Below are 13,981 nucleotides of genomic sequence, written 5' to 3'. Positions count from 1 at the left end.
AAAAGATAATAAACTGATTCACATGACTTATAATAATTTGTTCCAAGCAGGTTTTATTCATATTTTTCTTCCTGAAAGTATTTCCAGGTGAGAGGAAATGCATAATTTTATTTAGTTGGAATACTTGACTGAACTGACATTTACACACAAACACATACCGGCATATTCAACTTTTACAGCCTTTCTTCTCAGGATGCTCCCATGTTACCTCATAACTCAGCATCTCTGACAACACTGACAAACAGTGAATCTACAAACAAACGTAAAATGACTGTTTACCATGCATTAAAGTCCATGGCCAACACAGAGGTTATTCTTTTTAAATCCTATCCTGCTCCACCATCCATTCATCATCTGTTCTCGAAACATGTGGAGTCATCCAGAACATCAAAGATCTTTGAATGTAGTTGCCTCCATATGAGGAAATTGGCCTGAACAGACAATTTTCACACACTTCAGTATTCAGGGTACTGAATACTCTACCAGTGTGAGAAACGGAGAGATAGACAGGCAGTCTGCTTCACAATGTCACTAATATTTTGTTGCCTCCATATGAATAACTTGGCTAAAGTTGACACGTGATGATGATGGGGTAGTCAACATGCCAGTTGTGCTGGCTACCACATGAAAAGCTCCTTTGATATTCACAGATATGTCAAAGCTGTATGTCACTGCTATTTCTGTAAATGGAATATTCCAATTTGAAACAGCTTACTGCATAAATACAGAAGGAATACCGTTTCCACTTCTTTGACTGTACTGAAGGTTAGAAGGCCCTGGTGTTTTTAAGCATAATATTAAATACCAGCAAAAATGGTACATTATTTTAATAAATATTGGCTCAGTGGAACACATTATAAAACTAAAATCTGAACATATATACCAAGTGATGGTGTAAAGTACCATTATTGTTTGCCAACCACCAATACGACGAAGAAGAATCAGACCTGGTCTTCATGAAGATAGGTCGTTATTTGTTGTAGGACACACTCACAGTGTGAACATTTACCAAATAGTTATACAAATATATAATTAATTTGTGGTCACCCTGACTCTATTTGTGACTCTTGCCACAGCTCAAGATAACTGACCATGTGACCCATATCAAAACCTGCTTTGGGCTCTTTGGTACTAAGAAGATTATTAGAAGAAATGCCCTTTTCCAATTTATGCTCTTCAATTCCAGAAAAAAAAATAGATTGTCACTTTGTCCAAGTTATTTGATTTAATAAGATATTTTGAGTGTTCATAACCACTGGCACGGACTGCAGTGGGATTAACCTGCATTTAGAAAACGTGATGAGGAACAGCAGCAGGAAACCACAACTTGAACATCAGCAGCTACACAGGGTGAAGCCCAGACTCCGCGTCTTCATTACAGGCAACAGACTGTCCTGATGATGATGATGTGTGATGACTCCTTTTATGTGAAACCATGTCTTGTGTCTATCGGCCCCATCATTAGTGGAGTGTGTAAACAACAGAAAACATTAGATACTTGATGGGATTGGCCCTGGAGTGAGTGTTTGGTGTGGTTTTTAAAAACCACAGCTTCGTGTTTGTGTTTTCTGTCCGTGTGAGTGTGTGTCGTCTCTGGTTTATGCGACACTGCTTCCTCTGATGGTGTAAATATATTTGTTCTTCTTAGATCTGTCTTGAAATCAAAGTGACTTTTGGAGTGAGGAATCACAGAGGCAAGCCAGTCATTACAGACGTAATAGCTGACTTAATCAACCAAACCGTACACACATTTATTACTATAAATGAGTGAGAATAAACTATCTGTGAGAAAAAAGTAAAAAATCAAGACATTTGTAGCCTAGAAAATGGAAATTTTCCAGTTAGGTTTATAGTAAATACATCAGAATTGTTTTAGATCAAATTTTTCTAAAATATTAAGTTTGAATTTTGTGAATAACTTTTTATTTGTTGACACAAAGTAGATTAAACTTTTCTTTATAGTTTTTGTCAACAGAAAATTGTGTTTTTTCATTTGTGAGCTGGAAGCCACTTAACTCCATTGCCATTGTAAGACCACTGGATACCAGGCAGTGTGTGCAACTCATTCCACATTATGCATTATTTGCACAATGTATCAAATCAAATACGTTTTGCAGGTGTACACTGCTGTGCTCTTTCTCTTGCGCCTGTTTCCTGACTCTTTCAGCTGAGTAGTAATGGAGAAGTTTGTAGATGTGTCTGTGGGAAACAGACAGAATAAAAAAAATAAAAATAAATAAGAACGGGACCCAACTGAGACTAAATTCGCCTGGTTCGTCTTAAGAGTAATAAATTTGGCTCGTGAGTTACCTTTTCAACCCCCTGACCAGACAAAGCTACACACAATCATTACAAGAAAATGCATTTTAAGAGATGTAAAGTACTAAATTCTGAGATTAATTAAAAATATGATTCCATCTTACCTTGGTTACTTTCAACAAGTACATGCTTTGTTGAAGTTATGGATTATACATTTTTATAAAGCTCTCTTCTGTAACTTGTAGAGATGGCACTTGCATTTCACAGTAGTTGTTGAAGTCTCTCCTCCCAGACAGAAACAACTCTTTACTGGATAGAATAAATAAAATTTGGGACATTAATACAATGTTTTAAAAATACCAGCAGAACCACAATACGTCCTGCTGTACAGCTTTAGCTAATTTATAACAGATGCCTAGAAAAAGCACCTAGACGTGTCAAGGCTCTTTCCTTTCTTTAAAATCTGAACAACTGTTTTTAAATCCCCCTTTCTTTCATCAGATAGATCTGAAATAATTTCAGCTGATTGATCTCTAAGGTAGAGTATCCACTAATAACAGGTTGATTCAAGTAGATTTTAAGTGCTTCTTTCAAAACATTCTCAGAAGACTTTCTGTTGTTTTTTTCACCATGTCTACAAAGGAATGCCTTCTCTGCAGGGACTCTTTTATTTTTTGTTGCTTTGGTTTGCTATCATGTCTAGACAGAATGCATTTGGCTGTGCTTTGAATCGGTTTTCTATTGTGTACCTGTGCACCTTGGGACGGCAAGGTGGCTTCACCACATCACAGGGCTTTGTCTGTTTGAGTTTCCTCTCTCATCACAGACCAGACATTTGTATAATTAGCTTTCAGCTCCTGTTTTCTTCTCTTCAAAATCACTGATATTGTTTGGAGGAGGTGGGAGACACTCAGCCATTCACCTGCTGACTGAGTGTGTGCAGAGTGGTTAGAAAAAGGGAAGAAGAGGTGGAGTGTTGCTGGACAACTTAAACCTGACACCCGCAAATGTAACTTAGAACGTGGAAAAAGGCAGGTGTCCAATTCCACCTCTGACCAAAAGCAAAGGAGAATAGCAGAGATGTGTGTAGAGAGAGCCTTAAACAAGCAAATACAAAGACTTCTGTAACAAAAGGAATTAGTTGGTCTACCTCTGATGTCTCACACTTTCCTTTCAAATCTCATCTGACCTTTCCATAAAAGGTTCACTCTGGTTATCTCCAGCAGGAGAGTCTTTGTGTTTGAAAGGCCTGGGAGTGTTTTAAACAAATAAGCCCTGAACTGCTGTTTGTCACATTCAAACTCACACACACACACAAATATATACACAGAGATTTGTCCTCCATTTTACTTTCTCTCCTGTGCCATTATTTCACTTCATGGCAGTCACTTAGCTGTCTCCCCAGATCTGATGCCTTGCTTTTATATTTACTGCTAAACTGGCATCAGATTGGCTTGTTTATTGCATATGACTTTTATGTGCATATTTCAGGCATGATGTTGTTTTCACATTAGTGAACCAGTATTCACCTCTGCTTTTAATCTGAATGAAAGAACCATTGGCTGATAAAACAGGGACTTTTGCTGTAAGAGGACAGTTAAGACTGAACCCTGCTCTCAGGTGCCACAAAATCTTCCATAGTATTTTACAAAATGTAACTGGTCTGAACATCAGTGTTACTGATACTTTGAAGGTATGCAAAATAAATGACGCCAGCAATGCAGTCGAGGTTTGTGAAACCTTAATTGTATAACAAAAACTCTCCAGCATCTGACGTGTGTTTAGCTTTTATTATAGAGGATGTAATTTGTTTGTTTTACTATCACTTCAGGTAAACTCATATTCTTTGTTGATTTGGGAATAAAACAATGCTTTGCTTGATTGATGAAAGCTGTTCATGTCAGCGCTGTGCACAGCTGGATTTAACCATAGTGGAAAAACTCTAAATTAATGGAAGTATGCAAATAATGAACTGGTATGACGCTTGGATGGAACATATCAAACCTATTTCAAGTTATTCAGTCTCAGCAAAAGAGACTGCCTTCTCAACCATTGGGTTCACTACACAAATACTGACCATGTCTTTGTCTAACAAATTTTCATAGAGCACGAGACGACGTACGTAGAAATTTCATAGACATAACAAACACCTCTCATCTGTTTGCCTACTTATTCCTCCCTGCTTGTCCTTCACAGCACTAAAGCAGTGTATGATTGGTTCTGGCACTTTTTCCATCCTTTAATGACCACCACTGATTAGTCCCAGACCCACTCTGCTTTCAAGTTCCTGCCCAGCAAAAATAAACAAGAAAGCAAGGATTCATCAGTCCTCATAGACAGTTACCTTTCTCTCATGCCAGGATCTTTGCCCTTCTCTTCACTCCACTTGTGTCTTTTATTTATTTATTGTTTTTTGTTTCTCGTTCAACACATGCACATCTGTGCCACTTTGAACTAAATGTAAAGCTTGATTAGTCACACAAAAAGATTCTCACTCAACTTGCTAAAATTCACATGAACTGCCAAGCTTTAAGTAGAATGGTAGTCATATTTGCTAATTGTAATGTAGGAAAGCTCCACCAACAACCAAAGGGGATTGCTTCCAATTGTTCATATAAAGTACAGTTAAACTAAACTAATTTGTGAAATTTAAAATGCCAATTTTAGAAACCAACAGCCTTTCTAAAAGTTGCTGGAATTAATGTATCCACTCGCTTACTTTCGTCATACTCTATGCTTTTGCCACAGAGGTCTTTGAGGTAGAAAATCAAAGCGAGATTAAGCTAAAAGAGCAGCTACTTGTTTATGGGGGTTTTGAGATATAAGGGGTATTACTGTAATTTTGTTTATATGCAATGTAATTCAAAAGTGTTTTGACCAACTAGTGTAATTATGCTAGCTAAATATAATTTACAAAATAATGTTTGTAATTTATAACTTAAATGTTTCAAATCACCAATCAAATTTCATTTTCAGATCTAAACGAATACCAGTGACAGTTTTAAGATGATTAATTTCGGGAGGGAGCTAGCCAAACTGAACTGGTCATTTGTGGGAAGAAAATTTTAGCCATCATTTTCACACAAAAAAACCCCAGAAAAAACCCCCAAACTTTGCAACCTAATTAGTAACCTCATTCACTTGAAACCTCAAAAACAGCGGCACCCTTTTTACGATGTCTGACTAAATTGATTTTTTTAAGTTTAATGACTAATGCCTATAACATTTTGTTTGTGTGCTGAAAAAGCAATTGGAAACAACAATGAGCCAATGCTTTGGAGAAAAGTTCAGCCATGGTTCCAAATGCTGTTTGTTCAAGTTGTTTCAGAGCTATTGTTGCTTGTTCCACTTCTCGCTCAAATGTATTTGCAAGAGTTACTTGCTCTTCAGAGATTTTATCTGCCCATTATTGGGACCAGTCATCTATCCATTCATACATCGTTGGTCATAGTAGCCCTGCTTCAACAAAGCTTTTTCACCCATAAGTTTTATACAAAATGATTGACTATAAATAAAGGTTAAATGAAGTTATTACAAATGTTATATTCAATATGTTGTGCAGTTACGCCAGAATTTATTTATAATCCTGAAATATTTAGGTTTGGAATAACTTTTGTTTAAACCAGATGTTTATTTCTGAAAGAAAATAAGAGGCACTTCTCAAAACATAATACAGAATTATGAAAAGCGTAAAATATTTGGGGAAATAATCTCTATTTTCTACGATCAGGAATTGTCTACATCTTATTTAATAATCAATGAAAAAGCCTTTATTTGTACTACAGAAATAAGAGCCTTCTTATAATTGATGACCAGCTATTTGCATGACTCCACAGCTACTCTGATAATTTGATAATTAATGGTGAGCTCCAATCCTTAGAGATTGAAAGGCCTAATCTATAGCGACTTCCATAGATTCCCAATCAAGTTTTTGTTTCAGGTCTAAGCAGTTAAATCATATAAATTGTTGTTTTAAATGTTTCCGGAGGTGTTGTGAAGCTGTTGTTTGTCACATAATGTTATTCAATGATTTTAAACTTGCCTATACATGGCGGAGTTATATATTCGTGACTAGATTTATTATTCTCATGAAATTTGGTGGAAAATGAAATTCACTTGAACAGCTTGTTTTCATCAGGCAGCATGTTTTTAATTAAAAAGCAAAAAAAAATCCTTCTGATCAAGATGTAAATGAATGTGAGTGAGTTATACCCGTCAGAGAGCTTATGTTTGATTTTTTTTTCTGGTAAAAAGCGCAGCAGATTTCTGCTATGCTGTTCACGCTGCTGGACCAATCAGAAGCATCTATCTAATTTGGGCTGGCAGGGTGGAACAGGCCTTTGAATTGGTAATCACTGCATCGTTTAAAGAGTTGGATGGTACATTTCAAAACGTACAAACATGCTGTAATTTGTTTGCATTTTTACATTGGTGTGGATTGCATCATCAGGCATACTGTTCATGTGATTGACTTCATGACTATTCTGTGCTTGCAGATAACGTCTAGACATGTTCTCGGTTTGAAAATAATTTTTCATTAAAGTTGTGGATGTGAAGATATTCAGCCTCTAATGAGACATACAGTCTCACTCAAATACAGAGGATGCAGTCTGTAAATTAACAAGCCAGTGTGGAAATGAGCACTACTACCAAAGCAAGTGTTCATGAGGCTTTCAGCTCCAGTGGCACTTGTGTTTAACATTCCTGCTCTCTATTCTCCTGCACGGGCCACAGAATAATTACTTCCACGTAGTTAACAATTATGAGCCCGACTCTTGGCGGAAGGTGAAATTATGGGAAGCTATCAGCACCGTGTTGAGAAACATTTAAAACATTGGGTTTACATTTCAAAATATAAACCCAGATCTTGACACAGCACCAGCTGACAAAACCACAGTTTGTAATTTCTAGGTGACAAATTGCAATTTCTCTGATGTCTGCACAGAACTTGTGTGTAATCCAATGAAGGGTAAACTTTTGTACTATTATTATTATTATATGAAAATTTACAGTCTTGTTCCCACCGGCAGTAATTCGTTATCCTAAACCACAACAAAGGTTAATGATGATGTCGGTTTATATCCATGTTGCTAAGCCAAATCAAAAAAGGAAGCAACAAATGCATCCGCTTTAGGCGCAGCACAGCCATTAATAGGATGAGCACAGACTGTGTTCCCTCTGCTTGTGTTTGGTGAAGTCAATACTTCTGGCGGTTGTTTGTTTGATTGTATGGTTGATTGTGGCTGCTGGTATATGGATGTATCTGTGAGGCAGATGTCTGAGGGTTGTGTCTGTTTCGCAGATGTGATATTTACTGCCTGAAAACAAAAAATATTGGCAGCACTCTCCTCCAAAGGTATAATTAGCTCTGTTGTGACTGAATTCTGAGTCATAATTTTCATCATGGCTCTATTACTTTGCATTGTGATATTTGGATGACAAATATGACAGTATGAGACGGGAAACGGCAGCTCTCGTCTAGATTTCCATTCTGCTGGTACTATCCTTTCTAAGATGTTCTTAAAACAAAGCACGTGTGGAACCTTAAGAGTCTCCATGATGTCATGAAAATTGGCTGTGTACTCTCATCCAACAATGTAGCTCAGATTGCTGAACAAATTTAAGCCGCTGCCACACCTTTAAATATCTTTCCATGTATGTTGACTTTTTGAGAAATACACATTATGTGGGTCTAAACACAAAGAAATAAAAGGACAATTTGCACAACTTGAGAAATACTAAACGTCTGTTAGGATCAGTGGAGTGGATACTGGGTTTTCTTTACTTTTCTGTGATGTCCCCACCTTGTTAAAAACTATTTGTTTTGAAGTAACTGACTCCAGGTAGTCAGGTTATTATTAGTCAAATTAAGAATGTGATGCCATTTGGAACACATTTTAAAAATGTAACATTGAGAAGTGAATCAAATAGTAAGTGATGTTATTATTGGACACTCTTGAGATCTTCCTTTTATTTTTATCCAAGGAAAAAAAGGGAGATCTTCTTGCTTCTTCTTGCTGATGTTCTTTATTTTGTCTTTTCTTTCTTCTCCTTTTTCCTTCCATCTCATCCTCCATCCTCCTTCCTTCTCTCTCCTTCCCTTTATAATGCAATAGTTTCTACATGGTTTGTGTTTAAAGCTTAATTTCGTAAGAAGTGTCTGCAGTAAATTCTTACTTTTACACTTAAAATTGTGCAAAAATGTGAACCAAGAGGTTTGATCAAATAAATTCCTGAAAAAGGAATTCCTTTTTAAGTGCATATTTTCCAGGAGTACATAAAAAATTTAGAGGTGGAACCCCATAACTAGTTGGGTTTTCTGCAGCCATAGCTGGCTATTATTTGCACACTGTTAATAAATGGGGAAGGAGACTGAGGTTATAGAAAGTCAACTTTTTTGAGCTGTATATCAGATTATTCGGTTATTCATTCATTAGAGACATGTTTGAAGGGACTTTCAGTACAAGAAAAAAGTGATCGGAAAATTTTTGTGGTTTAAAATTTTGGTATTCCTTGATACTTTTGGCTGACCCGTGCTTATCCTCTGCATCCCACTCTTTGTCACAGGTCTGGAGCAGGAGTTATTAACCACTGGCTTCAATAAAGCCATGTTTTATGTTTCTAGTTTAGTCAGTTTTATCTGCAGTTGTTCCTTCAAAGAACGTGGGACCACATTATATCAGTAACCAGACACATTCTGGCAGTTCCAACAAGCTGACTTTTTTTTCTCCAAATGTGGAGAAAAATTAAACCTCCCACTTGGATGATTTGTTATTGTGTCTTTGCTCAATAATCAGCTGGATCAGCCCTCTAAGATGAAAATGCTCATCCCACACAAACATTCTTTTGTGAGGCTCATGTGACGTTGCATAATTTTATTTTTAAACAGTAAAACATTCCAGCAAACGAACGACAGAAACCAGACTGCTGGAACCTTTCTGCAGCCAAGTATAACTAGCTGAAATAAATTTTCACTCAAAGACTGAGTTGTAGCTTTCGGGAAATACAAGTTTCTGATTAGGAACTTTCTCTTTTCTCAAAAGCACCATGAGGGGTTTTCAGAAAGATTATGTTGTGTAAATCATACAGTTTCACAAAACTGGTCCGGACGTATTGCTTTATGTCACCTTCTCAGAACATCGCTGTTTATGCAGTCTGAAGGTCACGTCTGCCCGATGTGGAGTTTGGCAAAACTTTTGGTGCTGCTGGAAAAAGGTCAGGTCAGATGAGGTGTTTACTCATGTTTTTCTTATCGCTGCAGTTAGCACACTGATCCCTGTTTGTTTCCATTTCAAGTGCATGTCGTACATTCCAAGGAAATGACAAAACCAATGGGAGAAAACAAAAACAGGATTTTGGGGAGAAAAAAGATTTACTTAAAACTGTAGCTTTCCTCTGCTTTTCATGCCTGAAACCTGTTCAAGAGTAGATTGTTATCAATGGACATGGGGGATTCTTATGGTTGTCACTGATGGTTTGCATTTATGGAGAATTATCTGTGCGGCAGCTCTGGCCTGTGTGTCGTGTAAGTTAGCTTTTTGTTAGACCTCCTTTCTTGTGTGTAAGTGCTTGAATGTGTGGGTAATTAAAGTTAAGTGGCAGGGCCATTTCGGCAAAGCAGGGTTTGTAGGCCATAATATGTTCAAAGCCACCAGCTCAACCGCAATGAAACAATTAGAATCACTGAGCCAAACTGCTGGTCCCTAATGGCTTTCTGCTCCTGGGCATGAGCGATCAAGACTTACCCAAAGCATGACCAAATGAGCATGAGGGCACCACTGTTCACTCATTGTCTGCGAAGTCAATAAAGCAGCAAACAGTTTGTGAGCTCATTTCTGTTTAAGTTCTTGGGAGTGAATCAAATTTCCACCTGTTGGATATTAATGTCTTGCCTGTGAACGCGTTGCTGTTCAGCCCGACTCATCTCTTTCCAGAACTTTGTCCTGAAAAGTCTGATCATTTCCAACTGACAACAAAATTACAGTAAATCCTATTTTTGAAATCATTATCTGTTGAGTAATATTTTCCAGAATACTGTCTCTGCTGCATCAAATGTACCAGAATCGGTGAAAGAAAAAAAAAAAAAAAATCTAATAATTTAAAAAAGCGTCAAACAAACAGTGTTATTTACGGTAAAAGTAAATAACAAATAAATCCTGGGCCTAAACAGCTTTTAGACGAAAATGGCAGAAATTTGTTGGAGCAGCTCCAACAAGTTGTTTCACGGTGGGATGAAAGTTTTTTTTCTCTCTATCTGACAGCTTATTTCCAACATCTGAGTCTCGTTAGAGCTGTTACACAAAACAACAAGACTGCAGGGCATGGCAATGAAGAGATCAGTGAGAAACTGATAGATTTCTCAACATTTGCTCAGCCATGATTTGTTTCTGCCATTATCACAGAGCAATGATTGTACGGTGCACTGACAGAACGGTCAGTGGGATGGGCTGTGTGTGTGGCTGTGTTGTCAGTTTGCGCCCCAAGCTCAAGCCACAGAGTCACTGAGCAGATGTTTTTTCTCCTTTCCTCAGTCAGGCTCCAATGCCTGGCATTTTTCATCTCTCATTCCCACTCCTTCATTCTTTTCTCTGCTTTCTTCTCATGGTCTTCTGCAGCAAGTTTGCTCATAGTTAGCTCAGTTTACCCAACGTACTTTGAACAGCTGCAAACCAAAGCAGAGCTACACAGCAGCAACTTTGGAGTAGCATTAGCAATTGAGCAACAAATAGTCTCTAAAACAATTAAATCTGTAATAATATTTTTAAGGCTATCTCTCTTTTTTTCTCCATTAGATGGCCTGACACAGCCAATGAGCAATTTGTTTGTTTTTTTTAGTTAATACATGAAATATTTCTTCAGCTCACTGCAACATTGCAAACCTTTGTCCAGAGATACTGTATGTTGTCAGAACATGCAGCATCAAAGTAAAGAAATGATTCAGTATTTTTAAACTGAGGTTATGTTAAAAAGGAGTACATTAGAGGTGATTAAACTTCATAAAGCCTTCAGATTAGCTCAAGACCAGTTTCTATAGAACGCCAAGGAATCAGCCTTATATTACCAAATTAGGTTGGTTGCACTGGAATTATGGATGGTATCGCTGAACTCTCATGCTGTGGAGATCTGTTCTCTGGAATAACAGATCATGCCTGTCTGTCTGGGTTGGGCTGTTTCCAGGAGACTGACAGCATTGTGAAGTCTGAAGTTTGATGAGGAGCAGCATTTGGGGCTGTTTTACAGAAGATACCTTCAGCCCCTTTGCAGTTTCACTAAAAGGCATTCCTACCAGTTCAGCAAATCAAGAAATATTTGCACGTCTTGTTCCCAATTTTTCAATTTCAAACATTTTAAAGGTTCAGAAAAGCAATGAATAAACTGGTATGTTTCAAAAATTTGATTGAGGTTGTTTTTTATTCAACCCCAGGAGGGAATACCAGTTTATTTTTTTTTTTATAAAGAGAGAACTGAAACTCAGCATTATTTCTGCCTGATTGCAGTCATTTGCTTCTTGATAAACTTGACATTTTTGTCTGTGTACATTTGGAAAAAAATAAGTATTTGAGGCATTTGACCTCCTTAAAGATATTCTAATCTGGAAAATTGGAGATGCACCAACTTCTTGTTCCTTTTTATATGAACTTGTCAGCACTGTTGAAACAGAATTTAATTTCCTCTTTGAGATTTTGAATGTCTGCACAATGAGATGCACAGAGGCGGTGGTGGAAAGTTTCATCAGTGGGGTGCATGATTATAAATTCTCACATGGCACTTTTGCAACTTATTTTTCTCTACTTTGTCCATTATTATTTGGGATGTTGCATCTGTGTGTGGCTCAAAAGATGATAATTAACATCCACGGGTAATGCTAATTCTGAAGTTGTTGCTCAGGTCATTTGGTTTATGCTAGAGTAGATTTTCTTGCTTTAACAAACAGGTATTGTTTGGTTTTTTCAATCATAACTTCAACATGGACATGTATTGCAATTGAGAAAAAGATTTTGTCCCAAGGTTTTTTTGCCTCATCCACAAAACAAGCACAACTGTTCAAAATATTCAACAAGAATCAGGCTCTGTACTCATTTATAAAATAAAATCAGAAATGTATATGATTTTCTTTTAAATTAACTATAAATGAAAAATTTAACAAAATGTAACTCTCTTAAGTTTGCTCTTAATCCCTGCCTCAGTTTGCACTAAAAAGAAAGTTCATCTGCTAATGTACATTGGTTCTTTAGAAATTCTTATTACACTGCACTTTGTCTTAAAAATGTCAAACAAGCTTTTGGGAGACCCTTGCAGAAATCGAACGATGTCCAATGTAAAGGCTCTCAATTACAGTGTTTGTATTCTGCAGGACTGCAATGAAAAGTGCTGTCCACGGTGCTGAATGGTGACAAGAGTTGACACTATTTGGTCATCTATTACCGCACAATATAAACACACCATGCCTATACACCTGATAAAGTGCTTTGATAACTGAATTGTTTAGGCCACTTTTCAAAGCCTTTATTTAGGCCTGTACTCATTTGAGTTCATTTTTAAATACTGTGACCTACAGTTCCTCTGATTTATATATTTAGTTAATCAGAATTATAAAATTAACCCCCCCACCCAAAAAATAATTCCAGTTCTGTTCTTTATCCATGAGACCCAATAATAAAAGTGAAAAGCAGCTGTGGTGCATTAGCAGTATTTTTTGGAATCTTTAGCCCATTACATTAACTCAAAGTTATTCAATAATTTATCATCATTTCACCATGGCATATTTCACAGTGGTTGTTCTTTCACCAAATCAACCTGTCAGATCATTCTCTGCCATGTGCAAAGTCAGGTCGTTTTGCACAAACCAGAAGGCTGAGGTGCTGACATAAGTGACAGATTGTTGGCTGCGCCCAGCATCATCTATTCTAAGTGGAGTTACTCCTGCAGAGGAAACTACTTACTGACCATAGAGTAAGAGTAGAAGACTTTTGTTCTTGTTCTTGGTTAATAGTTTGCACATGCATTCATAGCAGAAACTCACAGGAAGATGGGTGTGATAACTCAAATCTGTCTGCAGCCTACTGTGGACCATGGAGAAACTAAAGAGAAGAGAGTGGAAAGTGGAGATACGGCTATTGTCTGACAATGTGCAAAAGGAAATTAAACAATGCTGAAACCAGACAGCAGACCTGGATTCTTCAAACCTGCAGTGTAGCAATACAAATCCAACATAACTTTAATAAAAAAGGCAATTTTTCCCTAAAAAAAAAAACAATATACTAAATAATCCTGGTAAAACAACTTGTTAAACACTTACAACTAATTTAATTTGATTTATGCAACTTTTTCAAACTTTTTCGCACATTTTCACATTACAACTACAGTTTCCACATATTTATTGGAATTCTTGATGCATATAGATGAATAGATTTGTCTCCTATAAGAGTAAAAGCCATATATTTTTGAGATAGCATGATATTATGTATTTCCATAAGCACAAATATCATCTGTTTAATTATCATATTGCCAGCTGGATTTATATGCCTCTCCTCCATCCTCAGAAACACTACTAGATCTTGCTGTGTCATCAGCATGTTGATAAATCCTAGTTGCAACTCTTCCATATTTTATATGTGATGTTCTCTGTCAGCATTTGGAATCTAAATATTAAAATCTGGAACACAAAAAACTGAGGATCAGCTATTTACAGGAAGAGATGTTACAATTGGGGACAAAAAAA

Source organism: Poeciliopsis prolifica, unplaced genomic scaffold, assembly GCF_027474105.1.
Source record: "Poeciliopsis prolifica strain line A6 unplaced genomic scaffold, Auburn_PproV2 SCAFFOLD015, whole genome shotgun sequence".
Taxonomy (NCBI): domain Eukaryota; kingdom Metazoa; phylum Chordata; class Actinopteri; order Cyprinodontiformes; family Poeciliidae; genus Poeciliopsis; species Poeciliopsis prolifica.
The sequence above is the reverse complement of the archived record's forward strand: the minus strand, read 5'-3'. Positions refer to the sequence as shown.